This window comes from Mixophyes fleayi, chromosome 9 (genome assembly GCF_038048845.1).
Source record: "Mixophyes fleayi isolate aMixFle1 chromosome 9, aMixFle1.hap1, whole genome shotgun sequence".
Lineage (NCBI taxonomy): Eukaryota > Metazoa > Chordata > Amphibia > Anura > Limnodynastidae > Mixophyes > Mixophyes fleayi.
Window position 1 is genome coordinate 98,553,562 of NC_134410.1, and position 7,301 is coordinate 98,560,862.

Sequence of the window (7,301 nt, forward strand, 5' to 3'; positions counted from 1 at the left end):
AAACCCATCAGCAAGGACAAATTATCCAACACTAGGTTTACTTGGTAGAAACGTTTACATATTCTGTAGCATTTACATATTTTGTTATCATTGAATTTAAACCAGCAATCCCACATATAAGGTTTTAATTAGCCCTTTAAGTGCATTCTAAGCATATATCTGATAGTCATTTTTATTAGCTATCCTATTACAAATCATTATCTCATTTTCAAAATCTTTCTGGTTGGAAACAAATATGGCTGCCAGATACAAACACAGTCAATCTGTTACACAGTCACTGACTCTCAGGGCTAGATTTACTATGCTGCGGGTTTGAAAAAGTGGGGATGTTGCCTATAGCAACCAATCAGATTCTAGCTGTCATTTTGTAGAAGGTACTAAATAAATGAAAGCTAGAATCTGATTAGTTGCTATTGGCAACATCCCCACTTTTTCAAACCCGCAGCTTAGTAAATCTAGCCCTCAGACTCTTAAAATGTCATGTGACGGCAGAAGGGAGAGAAGGAGGGATAAAACAGAGCTCAGAGGGGCATTCCAAAGCTTCTCTGCTCACTACATCATGTGCCATCTAACTGTGGTTGCCATGGCAGTAACATTACACTGTAGAAAGTCTGCAGATGTATAAATCATTAATAGCAATCTGAAGAAACCAAGGAAAATAGTTAATTACGAAGCTGTCTCTTATAGTGTGATTTATGTTAAAAAACTAAATTTTTTCATGGAACTGCTGCTTTAACATGATCATAGAAAATACTCCCCATAACATTACACCACCTCCAGCAGCATATCATTTTATACTTCACAAGTTGGATCTATTGCTGTATCGCTGGTCCTGCCAACACTATCAAACAAAAGGCAACCCTTATGCCTTCATGTGTTGCCCAGTATTTTTTGCCCTCTGTAACCATTGTTTATAGTTCTAAGCTATTAGAAGTTGTAGTTGGATTTGTTCCTGTAGCCAATCAATGAACAAGTTTATATTCCCAAATTCTGTATTTTTTGCACATTAGATCAGTTTGAAAAATTATTGTTAGGAGGTGTATTGGTGCAGTCCCTGACTTAATCTCCTCATATGCCCAGAGGACCTCGCAATTAGCATGCAGGAGTCACCTGTTAAAATTCTACCTCTTTTCTATCATTGCAAGACTGCTCTGCTGCAACCAATCTGGAGCAGAGTCTACTGAGGCCCAGGACCTGGGCCTCAGTAGACTCTGTCACAATGTCGACATTCACAGAGCAATGCCAGAAACAGCCGGCAATACAACTGGTGGGTCCAGCGCAAAATAGTTGATAAAATAAACCCTAGTGCTGCCAGCCTAGACTGGTACTAGCAGAATTGAATCTGATTGGTTGCTATAGGCAATATCCCCAATTTTCAAACCCTCCGGAAACTCTCCTCTTGATACATTTAACCCCTGATGTTTGTTACCTCAACTTCAGGCCTTTATTATGTAGCTTTCTGAGAGTCACTCACTGACGGTTCAATAAACCGTGTCTCTTAACTAGTGCTCCTGAGTCCTGCTATTCTGGGATTGTGTACCTGTGTTTTGACCTTTGGCTTGTATGACTACCCTTCTGGTTCTGTAACTTTTGGCTATGGATGACTACCCTTCTGACTCTTAGGGGGGTATTCAATTGTTGCTCCGGCCGCCGGAAGAACAAGCGCATTAAAACTATTACCCTGAGCTGTGAGATGAAATTCAGCGAGTAAACTACCATATTAACGGTTTTTACGCGCAAGTTTACTGTATAAACGGTAAAAGTTTTAACGCGCTCGTTTTTTTGCGGTCCGGAGCAACAATTGAATACCCCCCTCAACCCCTTTAACACTTGCTGAATACCCTGTTGACTACCCCTGGCTATCTTCTGAACTTGTCTACAGAGTTCCACTCTCCACTAAGGAAAGCACAATTACACCTAAAGGTACTAAAACAGTTTCTATTCTCTTGCAAATTGGAATTCAGCTGTTAATATTAGGTAAAACTCTGTACTGTCATAAGGCCTTCCAGATCCAGGGGCAGACCTAGAATTTTTTATAGGGGGTGGGTAATTTGTGCCCCGCCCCTTTTTCCTAATAAAAGCATGGGGCTTCCAGAGGCAGCTCACTATACTGATGTTCCCGGCGGCTGACAGGTAAGCAGACAGTGCAGCTTGGCCGCGCTGATTGTGTTAAAACATAATTACAGCAGCCGGGCAGGATTCTATGCCTGTCTGTCAGCCACCGGGAACATTAGTAAGGTGAGCTGCCTCCGGGGGGGGGGGGCATTGCACCGATCGTCGTCTCCCCCCACTCTCCATATATAACAGTTATGTTGGCCAAGAAAGAAGGGTTAAAGTTAATATAGATTGATTTATTAAAACTTATGCATGTAGCGCCTGCATATTACGCACTGCTTTATAGAGAACCTTTAACCGTTTACAACAGTCTCTGCTCCAGTGGAGGTTGCAATTTAAATTCCCTATACCACACACACTAGATTTAATTTCACCAAAGCACCCAGAGAAATGCCACGCAAACACAGGGAAGAAATACAAACTACCCGGTTAGAATCGAACCCATGACCCAAGCGCTTTGAGGAAGCAATGCTAAACACTGTGCCACCATGCTGCTTGTATAACTGTGATATGGGCAATGCTACAAACTGTGCCGTCCTTGCTGCACGTATCATTTTGATACCACAAAAGGAAGGAGAAGAGTAAGTACATTAAGACCATGGTAGAACATTTAAAGTAATTCGCCTTTGTTTAAAAAAATTGACTTCTAAATTGGCAAAGGTCCACGTAGCAATGGCTTAAAAGCAAAAGTTTTAATGCATTTATGTGCTTTTGCTCATATGAAGAAAAGAGGCTATCTGAAGTACAGACTATTAAGGATCTCATCTGAATGGAAAGCTTTGTGCCACTAAACCAGCCTAAATTATATTGGCTACCTTTATACATTTAGCCTAGAGATGGAGTGATGGGCCGAGGACCGTGGAAGGAAATGGAATGAATTATTTCTGTAATGACAGAGTAAGCCTTCCCTTACAGTATTCCTTCCTTGCACATATTGTCACTGAAATGCCATTGGGAATGTAACTCATTCTAATGTGGCCATCAAAGGTCTTACCTACATTAAACCTACATTAATTTCTATTCACTTTTCTCAGCACTCTGCACTAACACTTCCACTGACCAACAGTTATGCATTTTCTTGCTGTAATATTAAATTCCATTCAAGGATATTATATAAAGCTAAATCTCTGCATATGACATTTAGTCAGATACAGGTATTCTAGATTAATTGACTAAAATTGATTATTTCCAAATAAAAAGAATAATAATAATATTAATAATAATATTAATAATAATAATAATAATAATAATAATAATAATATTATTAATTAATAACAGTAATAATATATATTACTCTGCAGTGTTTTACAAATGTGATGATAAAACAAGAATGGGTCTTAACAGACAGACAAGAGGTCTGTTTTTGTTTAACTTTTGTCAATGTCTTTTATATTGGATTTGGTAAAATACAGAAAACCAATGTAAAGGATGACAGAGAAGTGCAGCAGTAGAATCACATTTTGTGAAGAAAACTAGTTGCTGCATTTAATATAGATTGTAGGTCTGATCAGAGGTGGAACTAGCGAGCTATGGGTCCTGGTGCAGGAAAACGGGTAGGAGGGAACCGGGGCTCACAACTCATTTGTTCCCTATGCAGTGGGCCCCATTATCTCCATGAGCCCCAGTGCACCGCACCTGCTGCATCAATGATAGTTCAGCCACTGGGTATGGTTAAGGGAAGACCAGCATGAAAAGAATTTAATAGTCAATGTGAGAGATTATGAATGCATGAATTCAAGTTTTTGCAGTGTCTTGTGTGAGATACATGCATTTTATAAACAGGCTTCTCAGATGTTAGTAACATGATTTGGATACAAATTGGATATAGAAACAAAGGATGACACTTAGAAACCAACTGATTTATGAAGGTATAGGTTCAAGTGGACAGGTAATACAGAGGGCAGTGACGGAACTACAATTGGTGCGGCAGATGCAGTGCACCGGGCCCAAGAACATAATGAGGCCTACTACATGGCAGATGCAGAGGGCCGGGGCCCTGGTTCCCTTCTCCCTGCCTTCCTGCACCGGGGTCCACAGCTCGCTAGTTCCGCCTCTGACAATGGGATAGGATGAAGGTAGAGGAATTTAGAGTTAAAAACCTGGTAAAATGTAAATATAAGATACTCAAAGCATGTTTAACATTATCCAGAGCATTTCAATGGGAATAGTAGCTAGCAATATATTGGAGGAAGTCATGAGTAGTATGAGACTTTCGCCAGGGCAACAATTTTCTTTAACGTGCCATGGCTGAGAACATGTTCAGTGCTGAGAGGAAAGAGTAGCTGGAACCACTTGTTCAAGGGCACCAAAGCCTCCAAAAAGTAGACACAAGGACCAGCACCAGCTACACTAACAATGGTGTTACGACTCTGCCTGTTTTGTATATGGCAGCAGTACCTTTAATCCACCAGAGGTGCTGCTGTTCTGCTCATGAGCTTGCAGCATGCCTGAAGGGATTAACCTCCTTGTCTAATTAGAACTGCACCTGGCTCACAGCTTTTAATACCTGTCTCAACCTGTGCTCAGTGCAGTTCATCATGTTAGGATTCCTAGTGCATTCACAAGGCAGCAACAGAAGTATGAAACCAAATGTCTTTATTGAGGAAAAATATAGGACAAGGATTCTGTTCTGAGAATATGCAGATTTTGGAAAGCAGGATTAACAGGTATACTCCAAACACAGTTATAAACAGGTGATTAATGGCAGGAAATGTCCACAGAAATAACAGGTTCCAGTGAATGCAAATACAGTTTAAAAGCAGGGATAAGAATGGTGAGTTACCCAATGCCAGGATGCAAGAGTCTGTCCAGGGAAGCAAACAGAGGAGTATAGTCCAGTGACCAGGCAGAGGTCTGAGCAACACAAGTATAAGCAAAGTCCAGAAGTCTAGCCGAAGGTCAGGGCAACAGGCAAACGAGCAGGGTCCAGGAATCAAGCTGAGAGTCACAACAGAAGACCAAGCAGTAATGGAGCAAACACAGGAACAGGGCGGCGGCGGCAGCAGCAGCAGCCACAAATAAACGGGAACAGGGAGACACTAGCAGCATCCAAGTATACATGGATGAACTGCACTGAGCACAGGTTGAGGCAGGTTTTAGAATCTGTGAGCCAGGTGCAGTTCTAATTAGACAAGGAGGTTAACCCCTTCAGGCATGGTGCAAGCTTAGGAGCAGAACAGCAGCACCTCCGGTCGTTTAAAGGTACTGCTGCCATATACAAAACATAGGCAGAGTCGTAACAAATGGTACAAAAGTGGAAGTTGCTCAGTCAATTTAAAGGTAACAGCAGGATCTTGAAAGGAAGGGGTTACCTAGAACAGAAACACAGAATATTGCTCCATCACACTGCTGTTAGTAAGTAAAAATACTAATTAAAGATGAATTAAAACTGCATCACATTTGTAAATAAAATGCACACATTTGCAAATATGATAAGTTATACCTGTTAGAGAGGTCTGTACGATATCAATAACTTGCATGTAGTGTAGGCCCTTGCAGTACCTGCTTTTGGAAAATTTGGGGGTAACTCATAGTAAACTGTTGAAAAACTCATAAGTATATGACCCAATATGGCTACTCTCCTTGTTTAGGGACAATCCTATTCACTGTATCGTGTTTCAGTTTTCTTATTTTACTCTTTTAACATTTTTTAAAATTTGTTGACATATAACATAATGCTCAAATATCCATGGGTATTCGGTAAGATACTCTCTTCTCTTTAAGACTTGCAGTAACATCACTAGCCCCTATTTAAGTAATTACATTGTGTACAGCATTTCTGTTAACAAGGAGATTGAAACCATGTCACTCAGTACCAGGCTTCTGCTTCTCTCCAGGGTGCTGCAAGATTAGTCAGATCAACAAGATCAGTGATGCAATAGCAAAGTCAACACTCCTTAGCAACTGTTATGGTGAAAATGTCAGCAAAGCAATTGAAAAAAAGAGAATGCTAAACATAGTTTAAAACAACTTATTTCAAGCATTGTGTTTATAATATTGTATGCATGATATATATATATATATATAAATAATGTCTAATTGTGGGATCATTTACTTTATAGGAAAGAAGAGAAAATAAAATATACAGAAAATACAGGCCAGAATTTATACTATTGAAACCAGTAGGCAGAACCTTGTGATCTAGGTCAGCCACATATTCACACCTCAATTACATAGTATATACCTGGTCCTTTCACAACATGGAAAATGGTTGAATTGATCTGTTTATCCCCTCTTCAGCTGAAATACATGTATTCTTCTTAGGATTATTTCAGTACAGCCCCTAGCAGTTCACTTATTTCATTTCCTTCACTTGGTGATTTTTTTTTTAAAAAAAGTTTTGATATTCATGCTTTGCAGAGAAAAACCATACACTGTACTTTCATCTGAGCAAAGCATGTGCAGAGTGTGAACTAGGGGTGTGCACCGGCCACTTTTGGTGTTTTGGGTTCTGATTAGCTCGAGGTTTTGGGTTCTGATTTGTTTTGCCAAAACACTACACTATTATTAACCTCAATAACATTTATTTCCGCTAATTTCCAGTCTATTCTGAACACCTCACACCTCACAATATTGTTTTTAGTCCAAAAGGTTGCACCGAGGTAGCTGGATGTCTAAGCTAAGCGACACAAGTGGGCAGCACAAACACAAGGCCCATCTAGGAGTGGCACTGCAGTGGAAACAGGATGGCAGTTTGCAAGAGTTTGCTAGAGGTGCAAGATGGAATTGTCCTTGGGCCCTCCCACCCACCCTGATGTTGTTGAAATAGGACATTCGCACTTTAACAAACCATTTAGGAACAGTGAACGTAGTTTAATCTCTGGTACTAATATTTCTGGACTGCAGGAACAGTGAATGTAGTTTAATCTCTGGTACTAATATTTCTGGACTGTAGGAACAGTGAACGTAGTTTAATCTCTGGTACTAATATTTCTGGACTGCAGGAACAGTGAACGTAGTTTAATCTCTGGTACTAATATTTCTGGACTGCAGGAACAGTGAACGTAGTTTAATCTCTGGTACTAATATTTCTGGACTGCAGGACTATCTCTGATCGAGATCGTGGAGGAAATTGACGAGGAGGGTGTTGCTGGTGTGGATACAACAGGACCAAGGGATTTAGGTGTCCCTAGACTGCTGACGGTCCTAGCCACATGTCCTGAAATAAACACTGAATTATGAAGGTT